This window comes from Bos javanicus, chromosome 1 (genome assembly GCF_032452875.1).
Source record: "Bos javanicus breed banteng chromosome 1, ARS-OSU_banteng_1.0, whole genome shotgun sequence".
Lineage (NCBI taxonomy): Eukaryota > Metazoa > Chordata > Mammalia > Artiodactyla > Bovidae > Bos > Bos javanicus.
Window position 1 is genome coordinate 150,223,859 of NC_083868.1, and position 22,793 is coordinate 150,246,651.

Genomic DNA, 22,793 nt, shown 5'->3' on the forward strand with positions numbered 1-22,793 from the left:
TGATGGCGGTGGTGGAAATGGCGGTGACAGTGATGGGAGTGGTGGTGGTGGTGGAGATTTGGTGGAGGTGATGGTGATGGAACTGGGGATGGAAGTGATGGAGGTGGTAGAGTGGTGGTGGTGGTGGTGGTGGTGGTGGGGTAATGTGGCAATTGTTCCAGTAGTGGAGCAATTGCAGTAGAGAGGAAAGGATGCTGGGAATGGTGCTGGTGGAGGTGATGGTGGTCATGGCGGTGGTAGAGGTGATGGTGATGATGGAGGAAATGGTGGTGGTGGAGGTGATGGTGTGGTGGTGGAGGTGATGGTGATGGAACTGGTGATGGAAGTGATGGAGGTGATAGAGTGGTGGTGGTGGTGGAGGTGATGGTGGTCATGGCGGTGGTAGAGGTGATGGTGATGATGGAGGAAATGGTGGTGGTGGAAGTGTGGTGGAGGTGATGGTGATGGAACTGGGGATGGAAGTGATGGAGGTGATAGAGTGGTGGTGATGGTGGTGGTGGTGGTGGGGTAATGTGGCAATTGTTCCAGTAGTGGAGCAATTGCAGTAGAGAGGAAAGGATGCTGGTAATGGTGGTGGTAGAGGTGATGGTGATGATGGAGGAAATGGTGGTGGTGGAGGTGATGGTGTGGTGGTGGAGGTGATGGTGGTGGAACTGGGGATGGAAGTGATGGAGGTGATAGAGTGGTGGTGCAGCTGGTAGAGGTGGTGGTGGTGGCGGCGGTAACCAGGTCAGTGAGGACGGCGGTTGTGGAGGCAGTGGGGAGGGCAGTGATGAAGGTGGTGGCAGTGATAGTGGTGGAAGGGAGAAGATAGTATGACACTTCAGAGTGTCAGGACAGGGTAAGAAGGGATTCACTCCTCACTTCCTAAGTACTTCTAATGCGGCAGGCTGCTGCCCCCTTGGCCTGATACTATCAACTTAAAATTGAATCCAAACAGCAAGGCCCCCTGAAACATGCAGAACCTGCTGATCATAAACTATGTGACTACAAACCTGGCCTAACGAATCCAGAAAACATCAATTGTTTTTCCACCACCCACACTGAGAAAGCACTGAATGCCTGGGCAAGCTGCACTCTGCTAGTTTAAGGTCAAGCAACTGCCATCTACACAGGGAAGCTGTGTTGCCAGCCGGGAGGGAACCGTGCTAAGGCCCCCTCTTACTCAGAGTGGCCCTGTCCCCATGAGCACATGCTACTGGCCATGAGTCCAGGCTGAGCAGGATTGTGGAGCTGAGTGGAGTGGTGGTTTGCTGCTGTTCCCAGCAGCTACTTAACCCGACTCCAACATCAACCTTCCTCATCTCACCAGTTCTTAAAGAAGCATCCTTGAGATTCCCAGCTTTAATGTCAGATGTCTAGGTTGAATGCTCTGTATAGCTCCCAAATACCAAAGGTGGGGACTTCAGGGGTGTCACTAAATAACACCCCTCTCCTGCTCACATGATTTCTGAAACAACAGAATACATAGAGCCAGATGTGCGGCAAAACCAGCAGCTTATCAGCCACAGTCGCAGGGTTGGAGGACTTGGCTTTGGCAGGCAATCAGCTGGGCTGGTGCGTGCTGTCCAGGCCAGCCCTTCCTTCCTGCTGGACTCTCTAGCCTTTGGCACAGCCCAGTAAGGCTTGGTTTGCATCAGATTCACTCCCCCATGACTGCTGGCTCGTACTGGCTGTGGGAGGACAGGGAAGAAACGTATTCACTTATTTACACATTCTCTCGTTCATTCATTCAACAAATGTTAATTGAGCACCTAGTAAACAACAAGCTTGAACAAAACAGAAAATAATTCTGCTCTCATGGCACTTCCATTTCAGTGGGGAGACAAATCACCAGTTTTATTGCATTTTATTGAGTTTGTTCTAATGAAACTCCTTTTTTAATCTGTGAGGAGAGGTGATAGGAAGGGCACTAAAGGACTTCTCTTCTCATGAGGAACAAAAAGTACATAATCTCCCTAATCATTCTGAAGGAGCCCAGTGCAATTTCTCTTTGGTAAGTGGTTGGACAAATGGTTGGCCAAGCCCCGCTCCGGGGCTGGTTGGGGCATCTCCTAGCTGTGGACCCACAGACACTTCTGCTGCTCTGGTTTGTGACACAGGCCATTGGGTTGGTTTCTGATTTCCCTACTGAGCCATGAGTTCCCAACTGCATACATAGCTCAGACCTAGAGGTTTGTGAAATTAATGAACGACTTGGAGGTTTTGAGCCTGGATAACCTGGGATATGATACGTTTATAAATGAAAATAGAGACCTTGGAGAGATACTTGTTTTTCAGAGAGAAACGGGTGAGTCCAGGTTTCAACCGTGTGGAATTACCTAGAGGACAACCTAATATTACCCGTGTCTCTGGATTTAATGGCTACTGGGCCTCCTAGGTCGTGCTAGTGGTAAAGAGCCCACCTGCCAATGCAGGTAGATGTAAGAGACTGGGGTTTGATCCCTGGGTTGGGAAGATCCCCTGGATGAGGGCATGGCAACCCAGTCCAGTATTCTTGCCTGGAGACTCCCATGGACTGAACCGTCCACAGGGTCCCAAAGAGTCCGACACAACTGAAGTGACTTTGCATGCATGCCCGCTCATGCAACCTTTTGCAACCTTGAGAGGAAGGAGAACTAAAATCCTCTGACCAGTCACATCCCTTCTCAGTCTGCACATGTCTTTGTTGTCCCACTATTTTTTTTCAACCAGCTCAGTCTTTGAAGATTGCATCCAGTCTTCAGTCTTTCCAGGTTTCTCATTGCTCCTCTTGCATATTAATGGGAGGACAAAACTGATACTCTCCATGGACACATGCATGTCATTAGGCTGTCGCTGTGGGGGTGAGTCTCCTCTGAATTGTCATGAGAAAGATTATAAACAAACCAAGGACAAATAAAGCTGATTGGATACCAAGGAAGACAACATGAGCTCTGGCTGAAGGACAAGGAGGAAGCACCTCAGGCCTAACAGCTCAGACAGGAGCAACGGCAATACGCCTGCGTCTGCCTCCATCTGAGGACCGGGCTTTTGTGTGCCACACTTACCAAATAGCTATGTATTTGTCCACCTTGCGGATCATCATATAATTAACACTTCCGAGAAAATGACGTTTTGTCATGTAAATGTATGTATTTCACTGCTGAAAAGTGGAAGTGTTAGTCACTCAGTTATGTCTGACTCTTTACAACCCCATGGACTGTAGCCACCAAGCTCCTCTGTCCATGGAATTCTCCAGGCAAGAATACTGGAATGAGTAGTCATTCCCTTCTCTGGGGAACCTTCCTGACCCAAGGACTGAACTCGGGGCTCCTGCATTGCAGGCAGATTCTTTAACATCTGAGCCACCGGGGAAGCCCCATTTCACTGCTCAATGGGAAAAAAATAACCAGAGGATGGTTATTGCTGGCTTCATATACATTTGGTGCCATGATCTGAAATGCGCATCATTTTTTTATTTAACTTAACTTTTAATTGGAGGATAATTATTTTACAATATTGTGATGGTTTCTGCCATACATCAATGTGAATCAGCTATAGGTGAGGGAGGGGACATATGTATATCAAACAGTATGTTTTTGTAAAAGGTTGTCCTCTGTTGGGGCAAAAGGTTTTGGGGGGAAAAGAACTGGCTTTAATTCTTAATTCTAGTTTTTACTTTATATATATATTTTTTATCATTTGCATTTTTCTCTCTCTCTCTTTTTTTTTTTTTACAAACCCTTGTGTTGAGGGTTGACTTTCAATAGATCACAGTAAGGGAGCTCTTCTGCCACGTAGAAAATCCCCCCCAAAATTTGCTTTAAATTACAAATTTTGTCTAAATTTCCCCAAGCTCTCAGCCCAGCGATCCCTTTGTCTTGCATACTATCCTGACACACTCCATTAGTCTACTAAACAGCAAAAGGCTGTGCAAAAGCAGACTCCTATCTTGCAGAGATAGTTGGGTCAATTCAGGTCAAAGTTTCATTGGTGTTGGCCCAAAAGCTATTGGGAAACTTGTAAAATGAAGAGCAGTTACAGTGTGATCTTTAAAGCAGATTTCAAAGATGAAAACAGAACAAGACTGGTTTCTGACCACAAAATGTTTTTCTTTTCAAATTGGCACACAGATACAGTTCCATGTTCTTTAAATGACAGCTACGTATGAAGCGATGAAAACTCATGTCTTAGAAAGACTTTGCAAATATTAATACACTCGATGGCAGTAAGCTTCCTTTGTGGTGGTTGTAGTTCAGTCTCTACGCCTTTTCGGACTCTGCTACCCCATGGACTGTAGCCTGCCAGACTCTTCTGTCCTCCACTGTCTCCCGGACTTTGCTCAAATTCATGTCCATTGAGTCCATTGAAACCTCAAGTTTCCTTTGGGGTGTCATATAAGTAACATTTTCTGGTGTTTTTCCAAAAAGGACAGTAAATAGAGTTACCTTTTGATCATATAAGATGGAGTTTCAGGCCACAGTCCTCTCAGTAAGGCATGCCACCCATTTTGGTTTCCAAGCACTGCTCTAACAAAACAACACAACCTAAGTGGCTTGAGCAACAGAAATTTATTGTCTTCCAGCCTTGGACAGAGGTCAGAAGTCATGGCTAGGGCAGGGTTAGTCCTCAGGAGGGCTGTGCGGGACATCTGTCTGATGCCTCTCTCCTAGTTTCTGGGAGTTTCCTGGATATGGCAGCAGGACTTCAGCTGTTAGCTCCATGTGTACATCTGTGTCCTAACCTCCTCTTTTCAAAAAAAAGCCAGTCAGATTAGGGCCCACCCTACTCTGGAGAAGGCAATGGCACCCCACTCCAGTACTCTTGCCTGGAAAATCCCATGGACGGAGGAGCCTGGTGGGCTGCAGTCCATGGGGTCGCTAAGAGTCAGATACGATTGAGCGACTTCACTTTCACTTTTCACTTTCATGCACTGGAGAAGGAAATGGCAACCCACTCCAGTGTTCTTGCCTGGAGAATCCCAGGGACGGGGGAGCCTGGTGGGCTGCCGTCTATGGGGTCGCACAGAGTCGGACACGACTGAAGTGACTTAGCAGCAGCACCTTACTCTGGAAAGACCTCATTTTTAACTAATTATTAATACCTGTGCAAAGATCCCATGTCTAAATAAAGTCCCATGCTGAGATCCTAGGGATGAATTTGTGGGGAAACAGCAGAATCCATCACATCCCCACTGCGATGCATGTGCAACTCAGGAGATGCCCGGCTCCAAGCTCTGCATCCTGGTCCATCCTCCTGTTTCTCTTCTGGGTGTCGCTGTGCCTCACTGCCATCACCCTGCCCAGACCCCCACACTGGCACTGGGGCTGGACTGTCAGCTTTACCCCAAAAAGCACCTCCTAGTTCTCCTTTGACTCCTGCTCTCTGTGGAGCCCAGGCTGCCTGAACCCTGGCTAGGGGTCTGACTCCAGGCCCCCTCTTGTCCAGAAAGGGAATGTGTGAGCTCTCAGTACCTGCCATCCTGTTCTGCACACACAGGAAACAGCAAGTCTTCTAAAGAAAGAGCCAGGGATAAGGAAACAGAAATGCTACCGGGACGGTTCTTGTCTTGGAACATGATGTGGGGCGCATTAATGAGCCCCTTGTCCTAGCCCCTTTTGAGGTTGGGAAAGGCAGGGTTGAAAAGTCTAGTATTTTGCTGAGATCACTTTTAATGCCTCACACCATCTAGGAAACAAAGTCGTGTCTAAAACACCCAACGTGTCAGACAGAGAGCTTTGCCTGGAGCTGCAATCACACCAGTAATACTGCTGACAAAGGGAGCTGCAGGTGTTCAGGAGGGAAGCAGGTGGGGTGTGCCTGGAGATTTAAAAACTAATCTTTACAGTTCCAATGGGGAATAATCGTTGACTGGAGGGTCTCAGTGGAATCTTTTGCTTTAAAAAAATTTTTTTTGTTAGGATCTCATAGACTTGGTCATGTATAGCTGTGAGATTTGGACCACAAGGAAGGCAGAGTGCCAAAGAATTGATGCTTTCAAAATGTGGTGCTGGAGAAGACTCTTGAGAGTCCCTTGGACTGCAAGGAGATCCAATTAGTCAATCCTGAAAGGAATCAACCCTGAATATTCATTGGAAGGACTGAAGTTGAAGCTTCAATCCTTTGGCCACCCGATTCGAAGAACTGATTCATTGGAAAAGACCCTGATGCTGGGAAAGATTGAAGGCAGGAGAAGAAAGGGTCAACAGAGGGTGAGATGGTTGGATGGCATGAACACAATGAACATGAGTTTGAGCAAACTCCAGGAGATAGCGAAGGTCAGGGAAGCCTGGCATGCTACAGTCCATGGGTTTGCAATGATTCAGACATGGCTTAGCAACTGAACAATAGCAACAACGTAGACTTGAGCTGTGATGAAGACAAATCTGTTTACTCACTGTCTAGAGCTGCTAGTGGCTAAATGTAACGTTTTTCTAGTGGCTGTTTTATAAGGTCTCCAGGTCAGCTATATGAGCTCTATCCAAACATCTACCTCTGCTTCATGAAGGATTCAGGTCACTTTTGGCTATGGAAGAGTACAGTCTGAATGTGTGATAAAATTTTAGTATTCTTTCTACAATTTCAGAAGCTATGGCCTTTCCTGATCTTGGTGTATGATTTCTGAGGAAGGGTTTGGTTGAAATAAATATCTAAATGCCCAGATAAAGAATGTAGCTAGTGAAATCTCAGCTCCTCAGTTGCTCCTGGAAATAGATCATTCTAGACAACCAAGCTGAAAGGTAATCTTCTTCCTCCCTAAAACATTAAAATCTGAGTTGCATTATTTCTTTTTTTTTTTTCTGGAGGTGTGCCCTATGCTTTTTATTCTTTTTATTTTTATAAAATTTTTATTGGAATATAGTTGATTTAGATTGTGAATATATTAAATACCACTGAACTGTTCACTGTGAAAAAAAATCTCTAAATGCAGATGAATATTTGCTGGAGAGGAAAGACAAAATTGTCTCTGATTGAAAACAATTTATTTTTATTTTTATAAAACTTTTGTTAGAGTAAGTTGATTTACAATGCTGCATTAGTTCCAGGTGTACAACAAAATGGTTATACGTATACATATACCCCTTCTTTTTAAGTTTATATTCCCATGTAAGCCATTACAGAGTGTTGGATATAGTTCCCTGTGCTATGCGGGCTTCCCAGATGACACTGGTAGTGAAGAACCCGCCTGCCAATGCAGGAAGTGTAAGAGACACAGGTTTGACCCCTGGTTTGGGAAGATCCCCTGGAGGAGGGCATGGAAACCCACTCCAGTATTCTTGCCTGGAAAGTCCCCATGGACGGAGCAGCTTGGCAGGCTATTGTTCATGGGGTCACAAAGGTTTGGAAATGACTGAAGCAACTCAGCATGCATGCACTTTTAATTAACTATATCAGTGTTCCATGGTCTTCCATAATTACATCATGACCTCAGACACCCAGTCAATCCATTTGCTTGTTTAATTGCTGTCTGGCCATCCAGGGGGATCCCTGCTCTTTTTGGAGCTCTTCCTCATGGGTTATACTCTGAGGGTCTGTATAAGGAGTGTCTGTGCTTCCCCCAACTCACTACTTGAAGCCCCAATCTCTCATGGGGTGGTATTTGAAGATGGAACTTTTGGGAGGTGATTAGGGTTAGATGAGATGAGAAGGGGACCTTCATTTGGGGTTGGTGCCTGATCAGAAGAGACACTGGAGAGCTTTCTCCATATCTGCTGAGAGAGGACATGTCAAGAAGGTGGCTACCTGCAAGCCAGGAAGAGGGTCCACACCAGAACCCCATCCTTCTGGCACCTTAATCTCAGACTTGCAGTCTCCATAACTGTGAGAAGATAAATGCCGGTTGTTTAAGCCTCCCTGGTCCATGGTATGTTGTCATGGAAGCCTGAACTGACTGAGGTAGACTATAATATAGTGTTCTGATGTAAGGAACGGGTGTGACCCAACCTGAGCTAATTGGACACATCAGCCCTAGAAGTGGATCTTGAGCAGAGGGGAGAAAATGAGTTCATTCACTTGTGACGGAGCCTCCCTGACCAGACCTCTTGCTGAGGGTCTCTTGAAGCTGTCCATTTTCTTATCTGGGTCTCCAGTCACCTGCACTGATACTGTGCACTCTTGATGTTTTTCTGATAAATCCTCCTATTAATCTAGACAGAGTTGGGGTATGTTGCTTATTTGTTGTAGTGTGGGTTTTCCAGTAGTCATGTACAGATGTGAGAGTTGGACAGTAAAGAAGGCTGAGTGCCAAAGAACTGATGGTTTTGAATTGTGATGCTGGAGAAAACTCTTGAGAGTCCTTTGGACAGCAAGGAGATCAAGCTGGTCAATCCTAAAGGAAATCAGTCCTGAATATTCATTGGACTGATGCTGAGGCTGAAGTGCCAACACTTTGGCCACCTGATGTGAAGAGCGAAATCACTGGGAAAGACCCTGATCCTGGAGAAGAAGTGGGCTGCAGAGGATGAGATGGTTTGATAGCATCACTGACTCAGTGGACATGAATTTGTGCAAACTCTGGGAGGTAGTGAAAGACAGGGGAGCCTGGCGTGCTGCAGTCCATGGGGTTGCAAAGAGTTGGGTAGGACTTTGTGGCTGAACAACAATAAGAGTCTGTTGCTTGTGAAAATCCCAATATTTACCAGGTCTGTCAGTTAGTGTATAAGGTCTACAGATCTTTCTGGTTCTCTTTTTATAGGATATTATAGCCTTATTTTTATGCTTACCATTGGGTAATAGATTTCTGAAATGAAGTTGATAATTAGATGACTTTTGATCTATTTGATTATATTTTGATGGAGTAACCCAAAGGTAACACTAAAATTTTATTCATACAGTGATATTTGAATAAATTATCAGAGTCAATTTTTCCCCTGTGTTTAATTTCTCATTATATTTAGGAGAGGGGCCTGGGGAATGGTAGGATGGAGAAATGGTATGTTCAATAAATAAGCTTACGCATAAGTTAGCATTGATAGGCACTGGATGCTTTCAGCTTTGCTATAGAATATAAAACTATTAATAACTTGCATAAATGAGTAGGAAACTACAAATTACTTTATGGATAGGAAATTCTGAAAGACTTACGGTATTGACTTCCATTGACATTATGTAATGGGAAAGACTGAAGTGATTTAAGATGAAAATTGATTTACAGAAATGTTCATCATGGTCTTTTATTTCCATGGAGAAGGGCTATTGATGTATTACTCATATTTTAATGTCCACAAGCCCTAGTGAACATTAAACTTTCACAAAATACAAAAAAGAATTGTGACAAATTGAATTTTAAGCCAGGAGTGGTTGATATTTCAGTCCCAACTCTCAGCTGAGTCAAGACTTGTAGAGGTGTTTAGAGCAAAATAGATGTTTATTCAATTAATTAACTCAACAAATAATCATTGAGCCAACTCTGATCCTGCTGCTGTGGTGTCTGCTGGGCACAGAGTGTGCAACATGCCCTTTGCAGCCAAAAGGTTACAGTCAAAAGGAAGGCATGGAAGTACACAAACAAGGGCAGTAAGTCATCGGCACCAAGACAGACTCATTTAGAGAAATGACGCCTAAAGGAGAGGCTGCTCAGTATTTTTTGGGGGGGGACATGCACTGGTCTTTTGTCCTTTGAGCACTAAGACTTCTGCAGCTCCCAGGCTTCTCTAGTTGTGGGGCACAGGCTCCAGAATGCATAGCTTCAGTAGTTGTGGCTTAATTGCTTCACAGCATGTGGGATCTTACCTCCCTTACCAGGGATCGAGGGGCTTCCCCTGGTGGCACAGCAGTAAAGAATCTGGCTCCAATGCAGGAGATGGGGGGTTAAATACCTGGAAGAACCCCTGGAGGAGGAAATGGCAACTGACTCCAGTATTCTTGCTTGGGAAATCCCACAGACAAAAGAGCCTGGTGGGCTACAGTCCATGGGTTCCCCAAAGAGTCAGACATAACTGAGCAACTGAACAACAGCAATCAGGGATTGAACTTGCATCCCCTGCATTGGAAGGTGGATTCTTAACCACTGGGCCACCAGGGAAGTCCCTGCTCAGCCTTTCAATTGGTTGGAACTGAGAAAGTGTCCAGGAAGGAAGTGGTGTGTGTGTGTGTGTGTGTGTGTGTGTGATAATTCTGGGACAGTCAAAATGTAAGGAAAGTTCATAAGATAAAATAGAGCCAAGGCTTCTTTATGCAGCTCTTGGGGTTCTCACGGCAGGTATGCTGGAGTAGTTTGTCATTCCCTTCTCCACCCTGCTCTTTGGAAAAGGCCCTGATGCTGAGAAAGATTAAAGACAAAAGGAAAAGACGGTGACAGACGATGAGATAGTTGGATGCTATCACCGATGCAATGAACACGAACTTGGGCAAACTCCAGGAACTGGTGAGGGATAAGGAAGCCCAGGGTGCTGCAGAGTCATGGTGTTGTAAAGAGTCAGACACAACTTGGCAACTGAACCACAGCAACAAAGGCAGGGTGTGTTGATAAATGCCTGAAGCTCAGTGTGACCCAAATAGTGGTGTGAGAAGAGACGCAAAGAGGACCAAGGCTGGAAAGGAAGGTCGGGTCAGACCTTGGCAGGGCCTTTGAGCAAGGGTAGGCATGTCGAAATTGATCCACCAGGTACACAGGAATCATGAACATACTTAAGTGGTGGATTGAAGCAATCAGATTTATGTTTTATCTTTTTGGTAGATGCATGCTCCTGAATGCTCAGTTGCTCAGTTCTGTCTGACTCTTCATGACTCTATGGACTGTAGCCAGCCAGGCTCCTGCTACCCTGGGATTTTCCCAGCAAGAATACTGGAGTGAGTTGCTAGTTCCTTCTGCAGGGGATCTTTCCCACCCAGAGATCAATCTGTGTTTCCTGTGTCTCCTGCATTGTAGGTGGATTCCTTATCTCTGAGCCACTGGAGAAGCCCTGTTGGTAGATGAGAAGAGCCAAATGAAAGAAAGGAAAAAGTAGACTCTGGAAGACCCACTGAGAGATGGCTCTGGGGATTGGTGGGGAAACAACACAAACTTGACAGATAGCAATGGCAGAGGAAGGATATGGCAAGGTTGTTAATGAGAAAAGTGTGACTGGACTTGACTCCTGATTTGAGCTGAATTGGAAATAGTTATGCAAGAAAGGGAAGGACTAAGATGACCACCAGGGCTAGGTCTCAGGTAGACAGTGAAAATTCATAATACAGAGGAGAAAAAGCAAGACTATGGATGTTGAACTTGAGATGCTTAGAGGACATTCACATGTATGACCAGGAAGCAACTGGACATTGAAGTCAGGAGCCCAGTCAGGTCTCTGGCTTAGACAAGCACTTTGGGAAGTTGCCAGCATGAAGGCAGAGTTAAAAGGATAAAGTAAATGTGATCATCTAGGGAGACACAGTGGGATGAAGAGAGACCACCATTTTCGGGTGGGCAGGAGGAGACCAGGGCACAAAGAAGATGGGAGGAAGTGGTCAAGGAGGATCCTGGTGAGGATGAGTCCTGAGACCAAGGGGAGAGCAGCTTCAGGAAGGAAGGAGCAATCAGAAGCCACTAGTGCCCAGGAGAGGGTCTGGTGAATTTCCGTTGCATCATAAGTTGTTTGGGAAAAGGATAAGTGAGATAAGACTCTGAGAGTCTCTTGGACTGCAAGGAGATCAAGCTAGTCAATCCTAGTTGAAATCAACCCTGAATATTCATTGGAAGAACTGTTGCTGAAGCTGAAGCTCCAATACCTTGGTCACCTGATGTGAAGACCTGACTCATTGGAAAAGACCCTGATGCTGGGAAGGATTGAAGGTAGGAGGAGAAGGGGATGACAGAGGATGAGATGTTTGGACGGCATCACTGACTCAATGGACATGAGTTTGAGCAAACTCCAGGAGAGGGTGAAGGACGGGGAAGCCTGGGGTGCTGCAAGCCATGGAGTTGCAAAGAGTTTGATGTGACTTAGCAACTGAGCAACAAAAAAATGAGAGAATTAGGCTAAGATGCTAGTCTTCGGATCAATTACTGTAAAGAGAAGTGATGCTCTGGGTCCCATCTCTGAATGGCAAAATGTGCCCTTGCTGCAGTGGTATATCCTTCCATTCTCAACTCCCCTGTGCTGTCAGGATACAACTGAGCATCTGACTGGCATGTGTTCTTTTCCCCATCACGTAATTTCTCAGCCTCGGCACCACCGACATGTTAGACCTGCCGGGTCTTTGTTGTGGAGGTGTCCTCTGCATTGCAGCAGGCTTAGCAGCATCCCTGGTCTTTACCCACCAGGTGCCAGTTCCTCCCTCCCTCTCCCCAAGTTGTGACACCCAGCAGTCTTTCCAGGCAATGCCCAGTGTCTCCTGGGGAATAAACTGGCCCAGAAGAGAGCCATGACTCCAGATGCGTAGCAAGATAGATCAAGCTGCACCTTCTGAAATGTTTGCCAGGATAGGAGCACAGAACATAGCAATGGATTTTAGACGAAAATTGTCTCAGCCATAAAGTTGTCTCAGAAAAGATATGTGTGGTGATGGAAGCCAAATAACCAAGCAATACAGACCTTAACTGTTAGAGTTAAACAGATATGTTTAACTCTATGTTCTTATTTTTTCTTTGAAGCAGTAAACAAATTGTCTCTAGAAGGAGGAGGGAAAACAGTAAAATTCAGTAATAAAGAGGATGTGCACACAATCCACATGCCCTTGTATGTTAACCATGGAGAACTCATGGCAGTAACCATTTGTTTGAGGCCACTGGTGAGCAGGACCCATCTATTGCTTTGTTAATAGTCCTTATAGATCTTCGGTGGTTTATTAAAATACCAACTCAGAGTCATGTCATCTGTTCTCTACCTCTGTTTAGCACAAAGCAAATAGTGCAGTGTTCTTAGTTCTTGAGGCAGACACAAAATTTTCCCTTATTCATTTGGTTTGGTTTATGCTTTCCAGAATCTGGGCAATATTCACACTCATTAGCAGATTCATTTTTCCCTTGCTTAAGTTCATAAACTGGTGGACTGCGTAAATCCACTAGTGAGGGTTTTCCTCTCCTGCTGAATATGCAATTGTGACTCCCTCAGGTTTCAGGGAATGGTCCTAATTCATCAGTTCCTTCATTCAGTCAATCAACAAACAAACATGGCATGCTTCTAGATGTGAAACACTCCACCACTCACTGCGGAGAATGGATGGAGCTACAGATAGAATGGGGGCCCTTTATTTTTGCTCAACTTGAGGAGGGAGGCAATAAACAAGTAATATAAATATATAAGACAGTAGGAGCCTGGAGGGCCACAGTCCATGGGATCAGAAAGAGTTGAACATTACTGAGTGACTAACACACACATAAATATCTAAATGGAAAGGTGAAATGAATACAAATTATAGGGGACAAAAACAGAGTAATGTGATTGTAATCAGGATGGAGTGAGATCAGGGGTCTGGTTTAGGTAAGATGGTTGGGGAAGGCAGACCTGAGGAGACAGTTTTTTGTCTACTGCCTATAGGATAAGATAAAGCCAAGAATTTCAGGCGCTAGAGGAAGACAGAGAATCCTTCCAAGAACAGGAAAGACCACAGTCTGGTGAGCCAGGGACTGAGTGGTGAGAAAGAATGCTGGAGAGAGGAGGGAGGTGCAGATCATAAAGACCTCTTTGCATTTGAATTTTGGTCTCAAAATTTCTCCCAGAAAGGGAATACAGTGAAGGCTTAAGCTGGAGATTGAAGAAGGCTGTGTATCTAAGGTTTTAGAATATTATTTTGCCTGCTGTGTAGGAACTGAATTGGAAAAGTAAGAGCGGGAAGGAATAGGAGGAGGCCATTGGATCTGTGATAAAGGATGGTGGGGGGCTGAGGGTGGTGGGAGTGGAGAGAGAGGTGTGAACTGACCTGAGATGTGTGTTGGGTTCAGGACAGATGGGATGTGTTTAGCAGAAAAACAGCCTCTTGAAGATGTTTATATCTAATTCCAGAATCTGTGATTATGTTACCTTCTATGGAAGAAGGACCAAGGGCCTTTTGAACTTTTGACGCTTTTGAACTGTGGTGTTGGAGAAGACTCTTGAGAGTCCCTTGGACTGCAAGGAGATCCAACCAGTCCATTCTAAAGGAAATCAGTCCTGAATATTCATTGGAAGGACTGATGTTGAAGGTGGAACTCCAATACTTTGGCCACCTGATGTGAAGAACTGACTCTTTGGAAAAGACCCTGATGCTGGGAAAGACTGAAGGCAGGAGGAGAAGGGGACGACAGAGGATGAGATGGTTGGATGGTATCAGTGACTCAATGGACATGAGCTTGAGTAAACTCTGGGAGTTGGTGATGAACAGGGAGGCCTGGCATGCTGCAGTCCATGGGGTTGCAAAGAGTCGCACATGAATGAGCAACTGAACTGAAAGTGAACTGATGGAAGAAGGACTTTGGAGATGTAAGAATATAAATCTTGAGATGGGAAGATTATCTTGCGTTACCTGAGTGGGTTTGATCTAATGGAACCTTAAAAGCAGAGACTCTTTCCTAGCTGAAACAGACACAATGGGAGAGACTGAAAACATGAGGGACTCAACCCATCATCACTGGCTTTGAAGATGGAGAAAGGGGACTGAGAGCCAAGATGTGTAAGGGGCTTCTAGAAACTTCAGAAAGACTCTGAGCTGGTAGCCAACAAGGAAAAGGGCTCTCAGTCTAACAACTGCAAGGAAGACAATTCTGCCAAAAGCCTGAATTAGCAAGGAAATGGGCTCGCCCCTAGGGCCTCTGGGTTTCCCCAGGGGCTCGGCAGTAACCCATTCCAGTACTCTTGCCTGAAGAATTCCATGGACAGAGGGCCCTGTGAGCTACAGCCCATAGGATGGCAAATAGTTGGGCATGACTGAAGCAACTTAGCATGCGTGCATGAACTGCAGTCTCCAGTAAGGCCATAATTCTGCTGATACCTTGATTTTAGCCTAAGGAGATTCATGCCAGACGTGTGGCTTTTAAGACTGTTAAGGTGATAAATTTGTATTGTATAAGCCACAAGACTGTGGTAATTTGTTAGAGCAGCAATAAGAAAACAACACATAGAGCTTCACGGCTGGTTGAATGTGGAGGGTGGGAGGACACAGAGGGCCCACCTAGGTTTTCATCTTGATCACCCATTGGGCAACAACATCATATAATGTGGTGCAGAAAACTCATGGAGAAACAGATCATGGAGGGTGGAAACCAGACTTCTGTTTTGGTCACTGATGTTTTAGAAGCCTGTAAGATATTTAAATGGAGGTACTAAATGGGAGATCAGTTATATAAGTTTGGGGTTCAGAGGAGAAGTCTGAACTTATGGTACATTTTTGGACTGGAAAGAACACAGGTGTTATTTACAAATGTGGGGCTAACCAAGCAGACCTAAGCGGGAAGTGTAGACAGAGAAGCAGGACTAAAGTCCATTCACAGACATTGTAATAGGCAGAGGTTGTGTAGGACAGTGAAGAAGAGAGCAAAGGTGACCAAAAAGGAGTCCAGAGTGGTGGGGAGAAGGGTGGGAGGGACACTATTAGAAACTCAAGGGAGGCATGTGTCCTGTAAAGGAGGAAGGGACTGTGCCTAAGGCTGCAAAGGTCTTGTGATGATGGCTGAAGAGGTCTGATGGGGTGATGACATAGAAGTGCCACATGCACTGGTCATGGTCCTTGACAAGACCGCATGAGCAGAGCAGTGAGAATAGAGGACAGATAGGACTACAAGGAAGAGATGGCAGGAGGTGGGGGTGTTTAGGTGCCTAAATTCAGGGTCTAACAACCTGTTTCACAGTAAACAGTAGCAAAAAGTGAAGAGGCTTTGGCCAGAGTTGACTAAGAGGTCAAGAAATGTCTTTTAAAGATAGATCAGGTTTGTGTGCTGACATGAATAATCTGGTATGAAGGAATAAGTGTATCTGGGTGGGAGAGAGAGAGGGAGAGAGAGGAATAGTGAGCAGTAGAATATCTGAGAAAAGAACAAGAGACAGGACCCAGAAGACAAGCAGAGGAATTTATCGGTTTTGTTCACTGTACCAGGAAAGAAGGGGAGATTGATAGAGATGCTGGTAGGTCTATAGATTTGCTGGTGGGAGGATGAAAAAGAATAAAAACTTCAGGCAGCATCCTAGCCTGGACTTTCTACATGAGTATTCCCTTAAAAACAATTTAGGGGTCATAATCCAATATGACTCATATTTCAGCTATGAGGAAGGAGGACACTGAGTCACTTTGATCCCAGTGACATTTTTATGATTGTGCTAGATACATTTATGACATCTGTAAGAGAAAAGTCTACAATGCTGAGCAAAATAATGCCTTTGGGAAGGCACATTAATGGGCAAAAATAACTACCAAACTTGCCTCTCTTACTTCTTCAGACCTCGTGATTCTTTTAGTCATTTTATTGCCCAACATCTGAGAGGTTGACCAGCAAGCCCTTGTCAAGACTTTGCACTGCCATCCAGCTGTGGTAATGGTGTCCTTTTGAGTAAAACCATTTGTCTTCCCAAGTGAACTTGGAACCAGAGATAATCTCTATTGAATGACATTATACTATCATGATGGCTAAGATCCTGGAGGCATCTTTTTCCTGAGATATCTGGACTATTAGTACATGCATGTGTTTTTAAGACTCAACAAGGAGAAAGAAAATATTAGAATTTTTATGGTAGCAACTTTTATCTTATTCTCTGAAAAAGTGTTGTTTATGACACTGTATACAGAATATTGTGTGTTTGTGTGCTCTGTCATGCCCAACTCTTTGCTCACTATGGACTGTAGACTGCCAGGCTCCTCTGTCCATAGAATTTTCCAGACAAGAATACTGGAGTGGGTTGCCATTTCCTACTCCAGGGGATCTTCCTAACCCAGGAATCAAACCTGTGCTTCTTGTGTCTCCTACATTAGCAGGTAGCTTCTTTACTACTAGCATTACCTGGGTAATACAGTAATATATGCAAGCCATTTACAGCTTAATAAGACTCCATAGGATAGTGACTGTGTTCAAAACCTGTATCCCAAGAGAGGAAAGGGGTCAAAGTCATTTGTGGAACACCACTCTAAATACCTGAGCCACTGACTAAAGTATTTTGCACTCATCATCTCCTTCTCCTCCTTCTCCTTCTTTTAAAGAGACCCCCTGGTCCCATAGCATGATGTGATGGGTTGCTTTGACTGGTTTTGCAGCCTGGCAGGAACTTACCCTCCACTCAGGGATAAGCAAGATCTGGGTGTGGTCTCCTCTTGACCAGGAGAAATTATTTGTGAGAGCAGAGTGGGGAGGGAGACCAGGACCGATGGCTGAAGGCCCTCCCAGGTTGACCAGATGTCAAGGCGTCACACACTATGAAGCCTTCATTTTGGTTCTTATGCCACCAGGGAAGGCAGCAGAATAGTCTGGCTACAGCGGGAGTTATATGCCCAGGGTCCTGCCCACCCAGTGTATTCTCCCTCAGGGGGTGGGTTCTGCCTCTCAACCACAGGACCCCGGGGAGTCACTCTGAGAACTGCTGAGGAAATTCTGCACTAGAAGACCCTTCCTCAGCCATGGACTTCTTGTTCCTGCTCATGCATCTATCAGTGTGGACTCTCTTCTGCCCAATGCACTGAAGTTGTGTGTGTCTCTGCTCTGCCTGGCTGTCCAGCACTGCCAACAACTTGTGAGCCCTGACCTCCACTTCCCCAGCATGACCTCTGCATCCCCAGCACATTGCCATCCCACGTCCTGTTCCCCAAATCCTCACTGCCTCACTGCTGACATGGACACACTCAGGCACACACTGCCCTACCTGAACAGCTAGTCTCAGTTCTCAGCACACGGCTGCAGCCCCAACCCCCTTAGGTTTTTGTAAGGATTTTTCACAGGCTCTTTCTTCCTGCTGACTCTGGTCCCCGTCTCTACTTTCCTTTTCAGCCTTGCTTCAAACTTCCTTCTGCAAAGAGTTCCCTCAGTTCAGTTCAGTTCAGTTCAGTCACTCAGTCGTGTCCAACTCTTTGTGACCCCATGAATTCCAGCGCGCCAGGCCTCCCTATCCATCACCAACTCCCGGAGTCCACCCAAACCCATGTCCGTTGAGTCGGTGATGCCATCCAGCCATCTCATCCTCTGTCATCCCCTTCTCCTCCTGCCCCCAATCCCTCCCAGCATCAGAATCTTTTCCAATGAGTCAACTCTTTGCAGGAGGTGGCCAAAGTATTGGAGTTTCAGCTTTAGCATCATTCCTTCTAAAGAACACACAGGGCTGATCTCCTTTAGAATGGACTGGTTTGATCTCCTTGCAGTCCAGGGGACTCTCAAGTCTTCTCCAACACCACAGTCCAAAAGCATCAATTCTTCAGCACTCAGCTTTCTTCACAGTCCAACTCTTACATCCATACATGACTACTGGAAAAACCATAGCCTTGACTAGACGGACCTTAGTTGGCAAAGTAATGTCTCTGCTTTTTAATATGCTATCTAGGTTGGTCATAACTTTCCTTCCAAGGAGTAAGCATCTTTTAATCTCATGGCTGCATCCACCATCTGCAGTGATTTTGGAGCCCCCAAAAATAAAGTCTGGCACTGTTTCCACTGTTTCCCCATCTATTTCCCATGAAGTGGTGGGACCGGATGCCATGATCTTCGTTTTCTGAATGTTGAGCTTGAAGCCAACTTTTTCACTCTCCTCTTTCACTTTCATCAAGAGGCTTTTTAGTTCCTCTTCACTTTCTGCCATAACTATGGTGTCATCTGCATATCTGAGGTGATTGATATTTCTCCCGGCAATCTTGATTCCAGCTTGTGCTTCTTCCAGCCCAGCCTTAGTAGTTACTTCATCTGGTAGCCTCTTAGCCATCAAATAAGGGCTTCCTTGTGGCTCAGATGGTAAAAAATCTGCCTTCAATGCAGGAAATCTGGGTTCAGTCCCTGGGTGAGGAAGATCCCCTGAAAAAGGGAATGGCCGCCCACTCCAACCTTCTTGCCTGGAGAGTTCCATGGACAGAGGAGCCTAGCAGTATACAGTCTACAGAGTGGCAAACAGTCAGAAACCACTGAGTGACCCACACTTCCACTTTACATTAAATATTATAGAGGGCCTTCTCTGACTTCTAATTTGTGGTTCCTTCTTTATTCTTTTTAAATTGAGACATAATCAATATACAACAGTATATTAGTTTCAGGTGTACAATGCAATCATCTAACATTTCTATATATTGTAAAATGATCATCACATTATGTCCAGTTAACATCTGTTAACATCAGACATTGTTGAAACTTATGGTCTTATGATGAGAACCTTTAATATATTAAAATTTATTTTTCTTTTCACATTCAGAAATCTATGGAAAACTGTAAGTTGAAATGTGACTATTTAACAACCCTACACACACACACACACACACATTACTGTCCCATGACACACATGGTGGTCATGGGACAGTAAAGCAATGGATTTTCATCATTGTCATTTTGTGTGGTGGCTCTCTTCCAAGAGTCTCACCTGATGGGTTTGGATCATAGAGGACCTTCCACAGAGAATGGAGGATGCCCTGGCTGCTTCTGAGTTGAGCCCTGAAGGACTGGCTCACAGAGGAAAGAGGGGAAGTTTGGGGGATGCCCTGCTAGGGAGGGAGAAGGAATCCCCATCCCTCCCCTCCTGGAGGATGATGGGGAGGATGATGGACTTAGAGGGAGAAGCCACTTCCCTTCCAGGCTGAAGTCCCAGGAAGGAGTGAACGATGCAGGGCGAGAGCTGGAAGGATGCTTAGATGGCCTCCTAAGGGGTGGGACCAGCATCTGGGGCTGGACAGGGATCTGGCAGCTCTGCTCCTGGTACCCTGACTTGTACAGGGAGAGAGAGCAGAAGGCTGTGGGTCAGCGGAGGCTGGGGACCAGATAACAAGCTGGAGGAGGCTCACACTTAGCAAACAGCACCAATGACAAGGGCCACGAACATGACCAGTCAGTCCTGGCACAGGTGCCAAGGTGAAGCTGAGACCAGTGCCCTTCATTCCAGCGACTACATCAGACCAGCCTACCAAGAGGTGGCAGAATCACGGGGTGTGAGTCTGAAAAACCGAGTCTTTACCTAAAAGACTGGGAGCCATCTTGCCCATTTCAAATGGAAAACACTGGGCTCTTGATGGGCAAGTTTAAAGCTCAAGTCCTGGTGTCTGTCCTCAGCTTTTAAGGAGGATTATAACAATTGTGAAAAGGAAAGATGGTTCACAGATCTATAGAGTGTTACAGCGACAGTGATGACCTGCCGTATTATGACTGTGTGTAACTGTATACAAGCCTGCGGTGCACCATTCTGATTGATTGGCCCAGACATAGCTTCTCTGCACAGGCTGCCCAGAGGCAGGTGAGTTGGCGTGCATGGCTGTGTGCCTGAGGGAGGCAGTGCATATTTCCAGGGCCTTGTGTTCTTGGGTTCCCAGCAAGGCCATTTGTGAAACAAAGTCATCAATATCCCACCCATCTGAACCCAAGGGGCTATATACCCCATGATTTTTTTAATGGTAATGACTAGTAGCCACTGTGCATTTCTTCTGTGCCAGGCTTTGCTCTGCATTCCTGCTCAGAACAAACCTTTGGTGGGTCTTCTCCTACTGAACTTATCTGACAGGTAAGGATATGGGGGCCTAAGGATTTATGATTTGCTGACAACTAATAAGTGGGAGGCTCAGAATCTGGTTTCATCAAGACTGTCTGCAAAACCTGCTTTTTTGAAAAAGCAAGTTCTGGTTGGCCCTTTTAAGAAATTTTTATTTATTTATTTGACTGTGCTGGGTCTTTGTTGCTGTGAGGACTTTTCTCTAGTCGTGCTGGATGGGCGTCTCATTACAGTGGCTCCTCTTGTTGCAGAGCACAGGCTCTAGGGTGGATGGGCTTCTGCAGTCACAGCACGTGGGCTCAGTAATTTTGGCTCCTGGGCTCCAGAGCACAGACTAAATAGCTGTGGTGCAAGAGACTAGTCTCTCTACAGCATGTGGAATCCTCCCAGATCGGGGGTCAAACACATGTCTTCTGCACTGGCAGGATTCTTTACCACTGCACCACCTGGGAAGCCCTGGTCAGTCTTACTAAAGAAAATTTTTGAGCAATTTACATTTTCATCAGTCCATGCTGGCATGCTTCTAATGGTATCAGAGTCACTTAGAAACTGAATCACAATAATTTCACAACTCATTTAATGGCAACTGGCCACCAGCAAATTAGCAATGGCTATCTGAAGACGTTATTATACTGGCTGTGCTGGTATTTCTTGAGGTTGACCAGATACCTAAAGTCACAGATCTTTTCTACATAAGATACACTGTATAAATGAGACTTGGTTTATCATCCGCATTTATAAAGCCAGACTGACGGAAATAACTAGGTCCGGGGACACAAGCATGGTCTTAATATAGTGAATGTTTGGCCTGCCCTGACTATTACAAAATCAGAAGCATGAGAATATTCACAGCAAATATTGTATTCTTTAATGCTTCACGCGTGACAGGCAGCTTGCAGCCACACACACAGTAATCTTGGATTTACAAAGCCCTGGAAGTTAGGAGAGCCACACTAGAGTGCTGATTTAAGGAACTGCTGATGTCTGGGAAGAACTATTCAACCTACTTGAATTATTAAGCATGTGCCTTTGTGAGGATCTTTCCATTTCATTTTGTAAGTGTACACATACTCTTGGGTAGCTTCTACAAGCTACAATACCCTGTTGCATATTTAAAGGTTATAAACAATGCACTTTTAGCTTTGTTTTTGCTTTAATGACCAAATAAAGGATGTAAGTAAGTGAGTGTACTGGCTTCTCTTACCTGGGTTAGGAGTGATTTGGGGGGAAGTATTTTCATGTAACCACAGGGAGCCAAATAAGACACTTGAAAACAGTTTTTTCATTTTAAATTAAGATATAGGTTTCAACCCTTATTTGTTTCATTTTATTTGCAATTGAGTTAACTCAAAACAAAGCACATTTATTTGACTAAATTGCCTGTGTCGGTTGCCCTGATGTGTTTTTCTTTTCTGTTCTTTATTTAATTGTGATACTGAGTATTAAACCAGTACTAAGACAGGAAAGAAGTTGAATAGAGTTTTCAAAGATTATATAGGCCCTTGGGCAGGACCTCTGAAATGGGAGCATGCCTGAGGTCACAGGCTTTCAAATCAACTGATAGGCACTTAATAGAAGGCTTCCCTTCACGACAAGGATGAAACACAGAAGGGATTACACACGGTGACCAGGGCAGACCTGGGACCAAGGCTGTGTCTGACTCATGTTCACGTTGTCTTGCCTGGAGACTTTTATGGCCCTCACAGCCCTGCCATTTGATCTGGTTTGGTCCAGCTGAAGGGACTCTCATATCATGTCATACACTCCCACTTCAAGTCTTTCTCTTTTTCTCTATTCCTTCAACTTCTAAAAAAAAAAAAAAAAAAAAAATAGCTGAGGCAGGCCTGTATTTGGTGCACCCAAGAGGGTCTTGGAATAGAATGCTCCAGCTCTAGCCTAGTGGGCTATGTCTCTAAGCTGAGCAGGACTGAATATTGGTTTACGGATGCAGGGAGCAGCTAAAAACCTTCCCAAGAAAGGCCAGAAGGAATGGGTTGAGTCGTCTTTCCTTTACCTGCTGTGGCTTCTCCCATTTAGAGGGATTTTTGGTATATATACCTCTTGTGAGAGGGCATCAGAGGGCAGACACACTGAAACCATAATCACAGAAAACTAGTCAATCTAATCACATGGACCACAGCCTTGTCTAACTCAATGAAACTAAGCCATGCTGTGTGGGGCCACCCAAGAAGGGTGGGTCATGGTGGGGAGGTCTGACAGAATGTGGTCCACTGGAGAAGGGAATGGCAAACCACTTCAGTATTCTTGCCTTGAGAACCCCATGAA

General features: G+C 45.3%; 1 non-coding gene across 1 annotated transcript; it reads right to left on the reverse strand.

Annotated features, from left to right (window-relative positions):
• Positions 1–21,227: 21,227 nt before the first annotated feature.
• Positions 21,228–21,359, reverse strand: LOC133255233 (small nucleolar RNA SNORA72). Its single transcript, XR_009738904.1, has one exon. It is a non-coding gene; the product is annotated as a small nucleolar RNA SNORA72 (small nucleolar RNA).
• Between the last annotated feature and the right edge of the window lie 1,434 nt (positions 21,360–22,793).